General features: G+C 45.2%; 1 pseudogene; it reads left to right on the top strand.

Annotated features, from left to right (window-relative positions):
• Positions 1-16,567: 16,567 nt before the first annotated feature.
• On the top strand, positions 16,568-17,466 carry LOC122709462 (annotated as a pseudogene).
• Positions 17,467-18,150: the final 684 nt, after the last annotated feature.

Genomic DNA, 18,150 nt, shown 5'->3' with positions numbered 1-18,150 from the left:
TCATAGTCAGCTAATTTTTGATAGAGATTTCCTTGTTTTCCAGAAGTTGAACAAATATAAAATCATCCCCAAAAGAAATAAACAGAGAGAGATAGGAGACAGACAGACAAAACAGCACTTCTCTCAACCATTGCAGAATGGTTACTTGCTGGGGTATTCTTTCACCACTTAGATAGGCTTGCTCTGAGCCTAGATACCTACCCAAGGTAAAAGCTAAAGGTCTTCTCAGAACTTTTCTAGCATACTTCTGGCCCTGGCATATGTGTGGCTTTTTTAATTTACTTGTATACACCTATTTTTGAGCATTCTAATGTTCATCCAAACAGGTTTAAAGAGATGTACATAATAATCCGTAAGTAAGATCTACACTGATTCTTCTGGAATCAAGAACTTGCAACTGGACCACTGATCAAGATCAAAATGGCCACTATACCAGAGAGGGAGTAGGGGAAAGGTGAATAAAATTGCCACAAAACTCTTATGCCATTTTGAAGAGAACTATTTCTTGATTGCGCATTTGCTTTATTGTTTACATTTTACTGTTTTCTAGAGTGTTTACAAAGTTACAAAGCTTATTGGTAAAGAATCTGCCTGTAGTGCAAGAGATCTGGGTCCGATCCCTGGGATGGGAAGATCCCCTAGAGTAGGAAATAGCACCCTGCACCAGCATTCTTGCCTGGAGAATTCCATGGACTAGAGGAGCCTGTTGGGCTGCAGTTCATGGAGTCACAAAGAGTCAGACACAACTGAGTGACTAACACTTTCACTTTTACTTTCAGAGTTCTTACAAAGTTGATGTTGACAGCTTACTGTTGTTTACTCAATGTGTCCATGGGAGAATGAGGACTTGGAGTTTTAGAATCTGCCATTTAATTTCATTCTCCATGCTACAAGTTTTTGTTTGCAATTTCATTTTTACATTTAGGATGATATGCTTAAACATAAATTTAAAATCAGACACTATTACAAAGTTTACAATGTAAAAAAAAAAATCTGTGAGGCTCCTGCCTGCAGGCAGACTCTGCTGTCTGAGCCACCAGGGAATTCCTTCATTTCTGATACCACTCCCCAAATGTAGCCATCTACAAATCTTCCAGACTTTTCTTTTGGCATTATGATCATGTTTCTAATACAGTGCTTGTACTCACTGCTGTTTCCTGCTGTGTGAGTTTGCAAGTTCCTTATTGACTTCTTACCATGGGGGAGGAAAAGTTAACATTTTTATAGCTCAGCTCCCCTGCATGATCCTGCCCCAGCAACTTCCAATCTCTCAGCACAGCTATATCACTAACATGCTTTGACCTAAAGTTTTAATAGTGGAGATGTCCTCAAATTTCTGGTAATCCTCATCTCTTCATTTTCATTTAAGAGTGAGGCACTAAATCATAATTAAAGCTCTATGTGTCAAAAGCCCACATAGTTGCTCTGTTCCATATTACCTTTTCTAAGGGACCTGTAGATCTCTGTGGTGTTGTCCATTGTCTATGCACTCTCATGGGTGTGGGTGTGTGTGTGTGTGTGCATATATTCTAGAATCTAGACCTTCTTTCAAAATAATCACAAACTGGAAATTCTCCCAGAGAAGCTGCATGGGTTGAAGGTACTTGTTTCCTGAAAAATCTTTTGAAGATCCTCTTTACTGAGAGGGACCACAGGAGATAGGAGTAATGAGAAGGAAAGTAGAAAGTGGTACCAATACTTAGAAAGGAGTTTTCTTACACATTAGCATAGGAGCTTCCAAGAGAAACTGTGTGTTATGAGTGGATTGAGAAGATCTGACACTTCACCACAGAGCAATTATCAAACACAACCATAACACCTAGAGCTGACAAGTGTGATGTGTAGAGCATGGCTTTTTCAGCTAGATGTGGGTTTAAATCCATGGTAACCTTGGAAATTTTAGCAAATTCCTTGACCTGTGAAAGCCTCAGTTTTCTTTCTTGCATCATAGGGGTGTTTTGGAATCAGAAATCATGCATATAAAGTGATGGGTATATATGTGCTGCATAAATGATAATCCTCAAATTGTTAGAGTAATCCAACAGCTACTTTACTCACCATCTCTTGACAGATTTAGATGCAGCCTAGAGGAGGCAGAAGGAAAGGTAAAGAAAAGGATGCTCTTGGGTACAAGGGAATCACACATTTGACATTCAGCATATTTATGAATATGATGATCACTGGAGGTGAAAGGAAGGAACTTGTGGTGGGTTCCTCAGACTCATTTTCACATTCACTGGAAAAGAGCCCAAGACAGGGCACCAGCCTCAGTTACAGTCTTACCATGTGCAGAACCTTGACAAACACTTAGCCAGTGAGACCTACATTTGCCCTTCATAACCTGGCTTAGTGCAGCCTGCAGAGGTGTGGGATTGCAAGGACCTTCGAACCCTGAGTGGCTAGGACACATATAGCTACTTCCCACCTAGACAAAAGGAGGATTGAGGCCACAACACCCTTCAGCCTCCTCTGTCTCCATCCCGGCAATAGCGTTAAAGATAACGGGAACAAGGATCTGGAAGGCCAAAGAAGGGCCTGAGGCTTTCCCTGCTGGTGGGGTATCATGATGCCAGGACAGCAATGTTCCAGGCCATGTTCAGCCCTTCCCCAGACAGTGGTCCCAGAAAAGGCCCTCAGTGTCCAGAGTGGTTCAGCTTTGCAGACTGATGAGAAGAAATGGAAATAAAATGCTCCGAGTAACACACCCTCCCTGGCCTGAGGCCAGTGCGTATTGGGTGCCCATAAGTGAGGGACAATGAGAGCCAACATAGCAGAATCACTGGAGGCCTTTATAAACAACACATCATCCCTCTTTTCTTGTCTTTGAGCCCCAAGTAAAATTATTGACCCTCCTGATTTGCTACCCAAAGTCCCTCAACCCCCTGCACATGCATCTGGGTGATCATCCTCCCCAGCACTCACAGTGATAAAAATCACTGTGACCCGAGGGTGATTTTTTAATAGGGTGACCCAGTGAGGTCACTAAGAGAGTGTGGCAACCTTGTGCTACCTGGGATGGGGAGGATTTTCTAAAGTTTCTGCTAGAATCTGGAGAAGCAGAAACTCCACCCACTGGATGGATTCCCCTTATGTCTCTGACTCAGGTCTTCTTTGTTTTCAGGTCACAGAAGGCAAATAACATCTGGAAGGACATTAACAAATTAGTGGATAAAATAGTGAAGATGTACACAAAGTACGGCTGTTTTCCTCTTCTGGGCTGGGTACATAGCTCTCTAGATTTGGTGGTCATAGAAGTCCCTTTGTTCAGGGGCCCAGAGCCCGGGGAAGGGAGTGTTCTGCAGCAGAAAGGACACATCACTCTGGTTCTATCAAGTCTCAGCACATTTCTTGGCTCCTGCCTGTGAGTCAAGCCACATTGTAAGGGACACAGTCTGTCCTTGAGACCTCACAGATTAAGAAACAGGCAAACCAGTAACCAAATACCGAGTTAAATGGTGCCAAGGGTTAAAGGAAATGTGCAAAGGAATTACTTGCAACTTTAGGGGAAAAGCAAGTATTCTTATTTTTTAAAAACCAAGTATGACTTCCTAGGGGATCTGAAATTTTGAACTAGAATCAAAGAATGGGGAAAGACAGGGTAACAGGAGCAATCAAGGAGGTTTCTTATGGGGTGAGTGGTCTATTTAACTGGAGAGTAGGGTTAACTCAGGGGAAGGGTGAGAAATGAATCTGAATAGGACAGCATGGGGCCAGAACCACTGAGGCTCATAATGCCAAGCCAAGGGGCTTAGAATTCTGGCTGTGAGCAATTTGGAGCTGTAGCTGATTCTTGAGTAAGTGTCTAATATGGTACATGATGTCCTCCAGGTAGAAAAGTCTGATAGCAATGGTCAAAATGACTTGTAACAAGAGTCAAGAGAAGTAGAGAGCACAGTTGGGACCTATGGCAGCAATTAAGATAAAAAATAATGAGGATCATTGGATGTGGAAAAGGGGAAGATGTGTGAAAGGCTGAAACAAGGTAGAATAATTTCTTTGATAAGAGCAGGACATGGGGAAAGTGGGCAAGGAGGGGAAAGGAGTGAAGTTACAAAGAATGTTACAGTAGAAAAGAGGCCCGCTGAGAGAATCATGCAAAAGTGGATAGGTGCCTATCTTCTGGTGCATGTGCCATGTGCATGCCTGTGTGTGTGTGTGAGAGAGAGAGAGAGAGAGAGAAGGAGATTTGGAGTGGGGTTGGGTGTATAGGGATGGAGCAAGAAGGCCCCACATCTCCACAGGCCTCAGAATCCTCTACTAAGTTGTAGGAACCTCCAGGGTTCAGGAAATGGCTCCAAGGAGAAGAGTTGGAATGGGAGCAGGGAAACTGGCAAGCACCCCCTTCATGGCTTCTCACTGGCTTTATCTGCATACTTCTTCTCCAGCCCTAACCTGCAGATGTCCTTCATCACCTACTCCACACAGGGCAAAACTGTCATGAAGCTCACCTCAGACAGGCAAGTGCTGTTTTAATCCACCAAGGTAGGCATGGTGGGAGGGGTCACAGGGAACTGAGGGGTTCGCTGAGGACCCACTGGGTGCAGACTAAACCATCTTGGGCTCCCCTTGGTGCCTAATTTGACCCCTCAGTCCTGGCTCCCTGGCCCCCACTGACCTCTGGCTGAGCTGGCATTGGTAGACCCCATGCTGCTAGATATCTCCACCTCCTCTAAGCCCAGCCCTCCACTTGTCCCGTCCTCTCAGCCCTCTTCTCGTTCCTTAGAACTGGCTCACTCCGAGGACTCCTGGGACCTGGAGGAGTAGATGCGGGCCCCTTGCGAGCACTGTCCTGTGTCTGCTCCTGCTCTGGGCCATGGGGGAAGCGGGGAGGCAGAGGCAGAGCCAGGAGTCAGGGATGGGCATGCTGAAGTGCTAGAGCTTCACTGGATTGATCCCTTGGTAGATCTGAGCCAAGGGAGCCCATGAGTGTGGTTCTGAATACCAGGCTGTGCTGGGGTCAGGAGGGAAGCATGACACCAGCATCCTAGGTGTGCCCAGAGGCCTGGAGGTGGCAGATATGGTAATGAGTAATAAAGCTCATATGGTAATAAGCTCATGAGTAATCAGGAGCTTAAGATGCTCATGGTGCAAATGACTGAAACCCAGGGAGTGTGGTGGTGCCAGTGCATGGAGACAGCCCTCCCCGGGCCTGGCTCCCAGGAGAAGCAGGGACTAGGGCTTCCTGTTCAGTGAGCTGGGGAAGGCATGGTTTTGTGTGTCCCTGTGGTCTGCATTTTGGAGAGAGAGACCTGAGTGAGTGTGAGCTGCAAGCAGCAAGTGAGGGGGAGTTGTCAGGCAGGTGGAAGAGAGAGAGACAGGGACCTCTGGTAGAGGAGCTGCCCGTGGGGGAGAAGAGGACCGCTGACTCCTTTAGGCAGAGGATTCAGAGTCTGAACCAAGGGATCTGTGGGGGAGGCTCCTGAGGGGCTCCCAGTCCTCTCTGGAGAGTGGAGGTGAGGCTGTCTTTCTCAAGGGAAAGTGTCAGAAGAGAAGTGGGGATCGGGGAAGGGGATAAAAGGTTTGGAGTTTTAAGATGTGAAAGGCTTCATGAAGGCCTAAGCAGGCTAGTATTCTCGCCATGCATGGAGCCTGGAGGAGGGATGGAGTGGGGAGAGCAGGGGGAACCGGCGGACCGCTGGCGTCGGCTGCCTAAGAAAAACTTAGACTCAGGCAGGAGTGAAGCCTGGAGAATCTCAGACCTGGGCCAGACATTGTGAAGGGATGAGAGTTCTGGCATATTTGGGGGTGCTCTTAACAAAAAAGAAATCCTCCCAAAAGTGACAGGAAGAGTGGGGTGGGCAGGGCCTGGTTTGGCCTCCACTGGTCCTGGTCACAGGCCTCCTCAGTTTCCCATGCTAGGTCAGGCAGGGCAGGACCAGGGGCTTTCAGATCTCAGCTCATGGCAGAATCCCTTCTGCCTGAGGCAAGAGCTTGCCTTCAGGTGCCACATCCTCTAAGACTTTCTGTCACAGCTCATCCATCACACCAGATAAGCTTGAACATAAGCCCCACCCCCTGGTGTGTCCCAGTCCCATCCCCTGCTATCTGCTTTAACAGAGGCCAACAGAGATCCCTGCAGCAGCCTGGGATCACTGCCTTTCTGCTGGCATGAACAGTCTTCAGGCATCTTTTCCAGCTTATGGTCTATTTCTTCAGGAGCACAAGAAGCTCAAGAGCCCTAGACTCTGACTGAGCAGCTTGACAACTTCCCTTAGCATTGATCCAGAGGGGGAAGTGGCTTGGAAGGACCAGTCCACTACAGGGGTCTGCGGCAGGGGAGGAGGGAACAGGGCAGGAGTATCAGCAGAGTGACTTCTCAAACTCAGCCTTCCCTGTTGGAGGATAATGCCCTCATTAGGGACCCCTCACTAGGGACTCCTTATGTGCCAGCAGTACGGCCAGTCATGTTGGGGGTGCCAGATCCACAGGTGCATATCCATGGGTACTCCCCTCTCAACACAGACGGTCAAGGCAGGGCCCTTGCTGAGGCCCTGAGGTCTGGATGCCTGAGACAGAGGTGAGCACTTTGAAAGCCAGGCCTGACTTATGGGACTAACAAAACTGCTTCCTCCAGGCTCATTGGATGAGAGATGAAGAGGGCCTGACTAAGTCCTGTCAGTGGCAGAGACACGGGCAGAAGGGTCACGACAGGACCACTTGTGTTCTCTCTGGTCCAGGCAGGTCTGCACAGGGGAGAATGGTGCCAGGACAGCTGGGGCTGTTTTTTAATGATCAACCAGCATCTCCCTCTATCCTCTTTTCTGATTTTTCAGACAAGAAATAAGTCGTGGTCTTAGCCGACTTCAGAATATAGTGCCTACAGGAGCCACAAACTTGCAGGAAGGGTTGATAAAGGTACAAAGACAGTTCTGAGAATTTATTCTGCTTTGTCAAGTTCTTAGAGTATCATTTGGTCATCTGACTGCCCTCCCCCAACTTTTCTTCAATTTGTTGCAGGCAAATAAACAGATTCAACATGCTACCTCAGGAGGTAAGTTGCCCGCTGACATCACTGTGCTCAGGTGGGACAGAGCCAGGCCCGGCCTCAGCGAGGGCTGGTGCAGACCCTCCTCGGCCAGCTCCTAGCGCTGACTCGGAGAGAGTTCCTTGTCCGCTCCGTGCTGCAGGTTCCTCCTCCCTGCAGTGAGGATGCAAAGCTCCCCCAGGGATGTTTCTGAGAACCACAAGGGGTCATGCATTACATTCCTGGTTCTTACTAGATATCAAGTGCTTGACCTACAGTTGGGCTGCATGAAAAAGAGAAGAGAAATTCCAGGGACAGTGAGTAGACGGTGTTCAGTTTAGGGAGCAGAGACCTTGGCGTCCCCCTGGCTGCCCACACTCTGTCCACCACGGTCCTGGTTCTGCCTCCTTTCCCTTCAGCCTCTCCCCTCTCATCTTGTGACCGTGTTTCCAACAGTGGGAAAAGCTGTCCTTGGCCCAGAACCACCTGCATGTAGACTGTAGGTTTGCAGCCCTCATCAGGAAAGATACACAGGCTGTTGGGAAAAGGCAGGGAGCTGGGCAGGGGCCACTGCCCAAGCATCTGACAGTCAGTCTGGCTGCTCCTCTCTGTGCTCTCCTGAGAGGCTTGTCCTCACCAGAGAAGTAGCTGCAGTTGCCATTCAGGATAAAGGCTGTGCCACCTGCCCCTAGTGAGGGTCCACCAGGAAGAGATCTGAGTCAGTCTCAGACTCCTCATCTGTCAAGTGGGTCCTGGGCTAAGGCCCTTTCTCTCTAAGCATCTGAATAGTGGCTACTTGGATCAGGAGGAGGTGCAGGAGCACTGCTGGAGGCCTAGCAGTGTGAACAGGTCTCTCCAGGGGCCTTTCTGACCAGGCCACTCCCTGCTTCTTCTGCAGAGAACAGTGCTTCCAGCCTGATTATCACCCTGACTGCGGGGCCACTGCTACCAAGGACATTACAGGACACAAAGAAGGAAGTGAGTTCTGTTCATCATTATCAGCTTTGTGCTCCACGTATTTGGGTGTTTCCACTCAAAATATTTTTTTCTCTTAGGTTCAACAGGCTCGGCATATGGGGGCCAAGGTTTACTGCTTGGGTGTAAAAGATTATAAGAGAGATCAGGTAATTCAGAACAGGTAACCAGGTGCCACTCTTGAGCCCAGCTGGGGAAAGCTTTCAAAGGCAGCTGTCCCAGCATCACCTAGCGGATGTCCCTTGACCCCAGCCCAAGTGTTTGAACAACAGGTAGTCACGGCAGATGAATAGCAAGTGTTGTGTATACCTACACACCAAAGGTATGGGTGGAGAAGTTTTCCATTCCCTGAGGGGTGGGCTGCTGACAGACGCCAGGGTGTGGCCCTTGGAGTCCAACATGACAGCAAGCAAGAGCCTATCTCCTGGGACAGGACCTGCTGTGTGCCAATCATCTCCTCTCCCTTCTAGCTACATGATATTGTAGAAAGAAAGGACCAAATGTATGGGATAGATGAATTCAATTCTGCAGAAAAGCTTGTTGCCTCGGTGAGTGTGGGTTAAACATGAGAGGGGAGGTGAACTGCCTTTTCCCCAAGTCCCTGCTATCAATCTCCCTGACCCTGCCACCCCTCTGTTCCAGCTTGTGAAAAATTCGTGTAAGGAAATGATGGCTGGGGACACACACTTTGTCTGTTTAGGAGGTAAGAGCCAAGTCACAGATCTTGACAGAAGTGTGTGTGTGTGTGTGTGTGTCTGTGTGTGATGCATTCATGTGGCATAAGAGTGTTGTGACTGTGGGGGGAGGTATCTGTGGTGTTTTTGTATGTGGTGTGATTGTGTATATGTTGTATGTGTGCTTTGAGTGGAGGGTGTATAGTATGTGTTTGTGGTGTACATGAGTGTGGTGTTATGTGGTGTATGTGGTGTTATGTGGTATACATGAGTATGAGTGTTATGTGCATGTGAGGGGATTATATATAAATCTGTCCAGAATATATGTGGTTTTGATATAGAAGTAAATGTGTGATTGTATAACATGTATATGCCAGGGGCTGTGTGGATGTTGCTGTTACTGTTTAGTCACTAAATCATATCTGACTCTTTGGATCCTATGGACTGTAGGCTGCCAGGCTCCTCTGTCCATGGGATTTCCCAGAATACTTGGATGGGTTGCCATTTCCTTCTCCTTGGGATCTTCCCTGCCCATGGATCGAAACCACATCTCCCACATTGGCAGGCAGATTCTTTATCACTGAGCCACCAGGGAAGCCCATCTACGTGTTTAATTACTTTTATCTTTCAGATTTATTGAGAGGTTATTGACATTTAGCTCTGAATGAGTTTAAGGTATACCACATAATGGTATAGACTTGAATACATACTGCAAAATAGGTGACAAAAGTAAATTTAGCTCTTAAAATCTAAAACCAAAAGTTTCTTTTAAAAATTAAATATTCATTGATACTTAAAAACCCTCAACAATACTTAGCGAATGAAACTAAACATAAAAAAAAAAAAAAAGATAATACATCAAGACTACTTAGGGATCATCCCAGAAACGCAACTGATTCAGTGCTTGAAATATCACTGAGTTTACCACATCAGGAAAATGGAAAAGAAAAATATGAATATTTCAATGGATGAAAAAAGAATTGGACAAAGTTCAAGTCCAGAATAATAAGAATGTATCTGACAAAGGCATCCACACAAATTCTCAAAGCTAACATTAGGTAAAGGTTTAGCTTATCCTGAAAACTGTATAACATTTGCACAACCTGCAAACTGTCTGCCTGCACGAATGTGGCCAACCTGCTCTTTTTCAAGCATTATCTGCTTTACGAAGTATTTTCATTGCATACACATGGCCCGTATCTTTCTTCTGAACAAGCCGCACCTCACCAAAGGCTCCTCTGCCTATTACTTTTAAGGACTCAAAATCTTCCAGTCCAAGTCTTGTTCTCTTCAAACGAAGAAACTGTTTCCTTCCGAGCATGCGCTGATCTCTGGCGTCGTTTCTCTTCATTCTTGAGGTCTTCTTCCATCACTTTTTCTAACTTCTTTTGTCTCATTTCTCGTTCTTCATGTTGAGCAATAAGGTCGCTATAAAAATTCTCCAGGGTCACTTTGGTCATTGTCACCCTTTCCTTTGTGTGACTACTCATGGACGAGCAAGGTGTTGAGCCTGTCATTCCCCTACCAGAGGAGGGGAGGGGACTCTGAAGTAGGGGCCGAGGGGCGGTTGCGGGTGAAGACAACAGGAAGATCCCCAGCTGCCAGAAAAGACGGCAAGCGCAGGTGCCAAGGATGCCCAGTCGCCCATTGCGGAGACCTGCGCTTACGGCTAGGGCGCCAGACTGCGCAAGCGTGACTTTCCGGAGTCCCAGCGAGGATTCCGGGTCTACTAGCGCAGCCTCGTCCCTCCCCGCCTTATTCCAGCCCGAGAGGCCGGGTTGAGGGAGCAGAAGAGTGAGGGGTGGAGCCTTTTTCTCTTCTTTATCCATTCCTCTGTTGGTGAACATTTAGGGGGCTTCCATGTCTTAGCCACTGTAAACAGTGTCATAATGAACATTGGGGTGCATGTATTCTTTCAGATCATGGTTTTCTCTGGATTTATGCCCAAGAGTGGGATTTTGCAGGGTCATATAGTAGCTCTATTTTTATTTTCTTAAGGAACCTCCATACTGTTCTACAACATGGCTATACGAATTTACATTACTGCCAACTGTGTAGGAGGGTCCCCTTCTCTCCACACCTTCTCCAGCACTTATTGTTTACAGATTTTTTGATGATAGCCATTCTGGCTGCTGTAAGATGGTGCATCATTGTAGGTTTGATTTGCATTTCTCTAGTAATTAGTGATGTTGAGCATCTTTCATGTGTTTGTTGGCTATCTATATGTCTTCTTTGGAGAAATGTCTGTTTAGATCTTCTGCCCATTTGTTGATTGGGTTGTTTGTTTTGATACTATTAAAAATTATATGTTGTTTTTAAGTGGTGCCTGACTCTTTTTAACCCCATCAACTGCAGCATGCCAGGCTTCCCTGTCCTTCACACTGTCTCCAGGAGTTAGCTCAAACTCATGTGTATTGAGTCAGTGATGCCATCCAACCATCTCATCCTCTGTCACCCCCTTCTATCCTGCCTTTCCCAGCATCAGTCTTTTCCAATGAGTCAGTTCTTCGCATCAGGTGGCCAAAGTATTGGAGCTTCAACTTCAGCCTAAGTCCTTCCAATGAATATTTTGGACTGATTTCCTTTAGGATTGACCGGTTGGATCTCCTTGCTGTCCAAGGGACACTCGAGAGTCTTCTCCAACACCACAGTTCAGAAGTATTAATTCTTTGGCTCTTAGCTTTCTTTATGGATTTGTGAGGTCCAGCTCTCACATCCATTACACAATTACTGGGAAAACCATAACTTTGACTATATGGACCTTCATCAGAAAAGTGATGTCTGCTTTTTAATACACTGTCTAGATTTGTCATAGCTTTTCTTCCAAGGAGCAAGCATCTTTTAATCTCATGGCTGCAGTTACCATCTACAGTGATTTTGGAGCCCAAGAAAACTATTTGCCATGAAATGATGGGTCCAGATGCCGTGATCTTAGTTTTTTGAATGCTAAGCCAGCTTTTTCACTCTCCTCCTTCACCTTCATCAAGAGGCTCTTTAATTCCTCTTCGCTTTCTGCCATTATAGTGGAATCATCTGCATATCTGAGGTTGTTGATATTTCTCCCAGCAATCTTGATTCCAGCTTGTGAGTTATCCAGCCTGGTATTTCACGTGATGTACTCTGCTTGTAAGTTAAATAAGCAGGGTGACAACATACAGCCTTGATGTACTCCTTTCCCAATGTTGAACCCAGTCCATTGTTCCATGTCTGGTTCTAACTGTTGCTTCTTGTCCTGCATACAGGTTTCTCAGGAGACAGGTAAAATGGTCTAGTACTCCCATATTTTTAAGAATTTCCCACAGTTTGTTGTGATCCACACAAAGGCTTTTTTTTTTTTTTTTTTTTTAGTGTACTCAGTGAAGCAGAAGTAGATTTTTTTTTTTTTAATTCCCTTGCTTTTTCTATGATTTAGTGGATGTTGGCAATTTGGTCTCTGGTTCTTCTACCTTTTCTAAATCCAGCTTGTACATCTGAAATTTCTTACGTCATGTACTGCTGAAGTCTAGCTTGAAAGGTTATGAGCATAATCTTGTGAAATGAGTGCATCTGTACAGGAATTTTAACATTCTCTGGCATTGCCTTTTTTGGGGATTGGGATGAAAACTGAACTTTTCCAGTTCTATGGTCACTGCTGAGTTTTCCAAATTTGCTGGCATATTGAGTGCAACACTTTAACAGAATCATTTTTAAGGACTTGAAATAGTTCAGCTGGAATTCCATCACCTCCACTAGCTTTATTCGTAGTAGTGCTTCCTAACACCCACTTGACTTCACACTCCAAGATGTCTGACTCTAGGTGAGTGATCACACCATTGTGGTTATCTGGATCACTGAGTTTTTTTGTACAGTTTTTCTGTGTATTCTTGCCACCTCCTCTTAATCCCTTCTGCTTCTGTTAGATCCATACATTTCTGTCATTTATTGTGCCCATCTTTGTGTGAAATGTTCTCTTGATATCTCTAATTTTCTTGAAGAGATCTCTAGTCTTTGCCATTCTCTTGTTTTCCTCTATTTCTTTGCATTGTTCACTTAAGGAAGGCTTTCTTATCTCTCCTTGCTTTTCTCTGGAACTCTGCATTCAGTTGGCTATGTCTTTCCCTTTCTCTTTTGCCTTTCAATTCTCTTCTTTTCTCAACTATTTGTAATGCCTCCTCATACAACCACTTTGCCTTCTGGATTTCTTTTTCTTGGAGATGGCTTTGGTCACCACCTCCTGTACAGTGTTATGAACCTCCATCTATAGTTCTTCAGGCACTCTATCTACCTGATCTAATCTCTTGAATCTATTCATCAACTCCACTGAATAATCACAAGGGGGGATTTGATTTAGGTCATACCTGAATGGCCTAGTGGTGTTCCCTACTTTTTTCAATTTAAGCCTGAATTTTGCAATACAGGGCTGATGATCTGAGCCACAGTCAGCTCCAGGTCTTGTTTTTGCTGACTATATAGAATTTCCCCATCTTCGGCTACAAAGAATATAATCAATCTGATTTGGGTATTGACTATCTGGTGATGTCCATGTGTAGTGTTGTCTCTTGTGTTGTTGGAAGAGAGTGCTTGCTATGACCAATGTGTTCTCTTGGCAAAACTCTGTTAGACTTTGCCCTGCTTCATTTTGTACTCCAAGGCCAAACTTGCCTGTTACTCCAGGTATCTCTTGACTTCCTACTTTTGCATTTCAGTCGTCTATGATGAAAAGAACATCTTTTATTTGGTGTTCATTCTGGAAAGTCTTGTAGCCCTTCATAAAACCACTCAACTTCACCTTCTCTGGCATTAGTGGTGGGGGTATAGACTTGGATTACTGTGATGTTGAATGGTTTGCCTTGAAAATGAATTGAGATCCTCTGTTGTCTTTGAGTGACAACAGTCCAAACACTGCATTTTGGACTCTTTTGTTGACTATGAGGGCTTCTCCATTTCTTCTAAGGGATTCTTGCTCACAGTAGTAGATATAATGGTCACCTAAATTAAATTCACTCATTCCCATCCACTTAAGCTCCCTGATTCCTGAAATGTCTGTGTTCACTCTTGCCATCACTTCCTTGACCACGTCCAATTTACCTTGATTCATAAACCTAACATTCTAGATTCCTATGCAATGTTGTTCTTACAGCATTGGACTTTACTTTCGCCACCAGACACAACCACAGCTGAAAGACATTTTCACTTTACTCCAGCTTATTTGTTCTTTCTGGAGCTGTTTCTTTGCTCTTCCCCAGTAGCATATTTGACACCTACCGACATGGGGGACTCATCTTCCCATGTCATATCTTTTTGCCATTTCATTGTGTTCATTGGGTTCTCATCACAAGAAAACTGAGGTAGTTTGTCATTCCCTTCTCCAGTAGATGATATTTTGTCAGGCCCTGACTAACAGGGGCATGCCCTTCATCTGCTCCATGTAGCCAGACAACATGACATGCCCAGTTGGCCCACTGCTGGAGCTGTTTGTAAATTTTGAAGACTAATCACTTGTTCACATTATTTGCAAATATTTTCTCCCAGTCTGTCTGTGGATAGTCTTTTCATTTTGTTTATTATTTCCTTTGCTGTTAAAAAACTTTTGAGTTTAAGTAAATGTCATTGGTTTATTTTTGTTTTTATTTCAATTATTCTGGGAGTCAGATTGAAAAAGGTATTGCTGCCATTTATCTCAAAATGTGTTCTGTCTGTTTTCCACTAGGACTTTTATAGTGTCTGATCTCACATTTAGGTCTTTAATCTATTTTGAGCTTATTTTTTGTGTATGGTGTTAAAGAATAAACTAATTTTGTTTTTTTACATGTAGCAATGTCCAGTTTTCCCAGCACCATTTGTTGAAGAGACTGTCTTTCCAACATTGTGTAGTTTTGCTTCTTAGTCATATTAATTGATCATGTTGCTGCTGCTGCTAAGTTGCTTCAGTTGTGTCCAACTCTGTGTGACCCCATGGACAGCAGCCCACCAGGCTCCTCCGTCCCTGGGATTCTCCAGGCAAGAATACTGGAGTGGGTTGCCATTTCCTTCTCCAATGCATGCATGCATACTAAGTCACTTCAGTTGTGTCCAACTCTGTGTGACCCCATGGACAGCAGTCCACCAGGTTCCTCTGTCCACGGAATTCTTTAGGCAAGAATACTGGAGTGGGTTGCCATTTCCTTCTCCAAATTGATCATAGGTGCATTAATTTATTTCTGGGTTTTCTATCCTGCTGCATTGAGCTATATCTCTATTTTTGTGCCAGTACTTGTAATTTATTTTGAAATGCATCAAAAACTAAAATGAACCAATGAAGATAGAGAGAGTTAGATAGGTTAATATTAAAGGAAATACAACTGATATTAATTGCAAATCCAGGTGGTGGAGAAAGGGGCCCCCACTATACAATTGTTTCCACTTTACTGCAGGTTTGAAATGATTCATAATAAAAGTTTGGAAGAAAAAGAATTTACAGAATGGTAAAAATAAAGACATGGGTATAGCCAAGCAGATCATAGTTTATACTGGGTGACAAGTGACTATAATAAGAAGAGGCCAAGGGCTGTGGGACGCCAGAGGAGCCAGCTGACTAGGAAAGATTTCAGGTTTGAGGCACTCTGAGAGTGAAGTCTCAATAACTGGAGCCAGAAAGCTGAGGAAGATTTTCCAGGAAGTCTAGGCCCACACTCACCAGTCTCTGCAGCAGGTGGGCTTAGAGCAGAGGCTGGATGTTAGAGGGCATAGTTGTCTGGCTTGGGGGCCTCAGCGTTTGTGGTCAGGTGGGTTAGTGAAGTGGCCTTCTTAGCTCCTCAGGCTCTGTGTAGAGGATGGGCACAGAGGAGCACAGGCCTGGAGGCAGGGAGACCAAAGAGGCCTCTACTTAGTCCTGGAGGGAGCATAAGAGGCTGAAGAGGCCACTTGCCTCATGCTTACTCCTTCCTGGCATTCCCCTCATTTGAACCTCTGACTTATTCAGAATGACAGCCTGATGAACAGATTCTTCTACTTTACTTGGGGTCCAGGTTCTTGCCTTGAGCTTTCCCTCCCAGTGACAGTCATGCTCTGTGGCAGCTTTTGACAAGATGGCAGAGGTTGTAAAGGTCAGAGCAGCACCGCTGGGCCTCACTGGCAGAGGGTGTGTAGGAGGCACTTGCATCCCAGCTAGGCCACCATGGGGCATGAATGACAATGGGCAATGTCCACTGAGGTCTGCAGGCCTGTGAGTGTCCTGGGGACATGATCAGAGAATGGAAGCTGTCAGGCTGCTGCGCGGCTAGGATGTGAAGGAAAGAACTCTGCACATATATAGGGTCTCTCACCACATTGCACTGCCAGTCACAGGGTCAGAGACAGAAGGAGTCAGACAGATGCCACCCACAGAGGGCTCAGCTAGAGATGCTTTCATCCTGGGTGTTCTTTAACCACTTCCCTCCCCAACCTGGACTCAGCAGGAAGGTGGGGGCAGAGCCAGGGGCCAGTGATAGAAGCCTTAAAAGTAGCTCCTGTTGGTGAAAGCCACCAGTTTCTAGATTCTGTGCCAGTCATTGGGAAACTCCACTGCTTCTCCATCTCACTGAAGATCTGATAGTGGATGTTGCTATTTCTACTTCTTGGAGATGAAATTGGAGCTGGCGGATACTCAGCAATTTGCCTCAGTTTTGTGTCTGTGGGAGGCAGAGCTTGGATATGAACACTGCTCTAGACAGATGCCCATTAGTCAGAGACCACAGCCTATTGCACTGTAGCCTTGCGGTTCAGAATACTGAAGCCAGGACCAGTTTCCTGGGTCTGCGTCCAGTTGCATCCAAGCTGGGTGCCATTACCAGTGGGAGCTTGTGTTATCCACCTGCCTCAGCTCTACAAATCCCAGTGATGTGGAGGCACAAATGGGCACACACAGAATTCACTCAGATAGAGGGCTTCTAACAGAAACACAACTGTGCAGGATCCTCCCCACACTGATGCAGGGACCCTTCCATGGGAAAGACCCATGCCTGGAGGAGACATGATGACCCTGTTGATGAAAAAAGTCACACTAACAGAAGAGCAGACTCAGTTTTATATAGCAGAAACAGTGTTAGCCATAGACTCTATTCACCAACTTGGATTCATCCACGGAGACATCAAACCAGACAACCTTCTCCCGGACAGCAAGGGCCATGTGAAGCTTTCTGACTTTGGCCTATGCACAGGACTGAAAAAAGCACATAGGACAGAATTTTATAGGAATCTGAACCACAGCCTCCCCAGTGATTTCGCTTTTCAGAACCTGAATTCCAAAAAGCAGAAACCTGGAAAAGAAATAGATGTCAGCTAGCCTTCTCCACAGTAGTCACTCCTGACTACATTGCTCCTGAGGTGTTCATGCAGATTGGGTACAATAAGCTCTGTGATTGGTGGTCACTGGAGGTGATCAAGTATGAAATGCTATTTGGCTACCCACCTTTCTGTTCTGAGTCCCCTCAAGAGACATGTAAGAAGGTGATGAACTGGAAAGAAACTTTGACTTTTCCTCCAGAAGTTCCTATTTCTGAGAAAGCCAAGGATCTAATTTTGAGATTCTGCTGTGAATGGGAACATAGAATTGGAGCCTCTAGAGTTGAAGAAATAAAAAATAATTCTTTTTTTTGAAGGTGTTGACTGGGAACATATCAGAGAGAGACCTGCTGCAATATCTACTGAAATCAAAAGCATTGATGACACCTCAAACTTCGATGAGTTTCCAGAATCTGATATTCTTAAGCCAACAGTGGCAACAAGTAATCACCCTGAGACAGACTACAAGAACAAAGACTGGGTCTTCATCAGTTATACCTACAAGCACTTTGAGGGCCTGCCGGCGGGGGGACAGAGGGGGCAGTACCTTCCTACATGAAAGCAGAAAAATAGTTTTCCTTGAAATGGCATCCTAAATCAAGCAGAACTCTTTGTACAACATCTTGGTTTTCTCTTTTGAAAGAGTTTCCAGGAAGCTTATGGAACCCACCAACGTGTCATGGTGAACATGGTGATAGTAAGTGGATTCTATTCCATAACACATCTGATGACCGGTAGAACAAAGACAACCGTTTCTACTGTATTGGCTATGAACAGCTGTCCTGCTTCTTTAGAAGCTTCATGAGCCAGTCTGATGTTAAAAAAAAAAAAAAACCTCAAATTTTCCTAAGTTCATCAGAATGAAGGAGAAAAACAGCCATCATCCAACTTTGAGACTGTAAACATAAACCTATTATCAGCCAGTTCTATGATTCAATGACATGCTTCCTGTCAAGACTACCAAGTATTTTTCTTCTTTACAGCTAAAAGTTCGTAGTACTAAAGGAAATATAGCAATAAAGAGCATCAGCAGCCAACGTTCTGGCTGAAGGAAATGACCCACCATTCTGAATGGGTGGTTATGGTGGTTTCTTCCCACACCTCAGCCTCTGGCAAGTGGCTTTTGTAGCCTCCAATCATGGTGCACTTTATTTATGGTACTAGGATAAAGACCCTCAATCCATTTTGATTTATTTGCTCCTGCCCATCTAAAATACTCATGCTACTTTTCTGAGTGTTGATGGAGGATGCCAGCTT

The sequence above is a fragment of the Cervus elaphus genome, chromosome 15 (assembly GCF_910594005.1).
Source record: "Cervus elaphus chromosome 15, mCerEla1.1, whole genome shotgun sequence".
Taxonomy (NCBI): domain Eukaryota; kingdom Metazoa; phylum Chordata; class Mammalia; order Artiodactyla; family Cervidae; genus Cervus; species Cervus elaphus.
The sequence above is the reverse complement of the archived record's forward strand: the minus strand, read 5'-3'. Positions and strand labels throughout refer to the sequence as shown.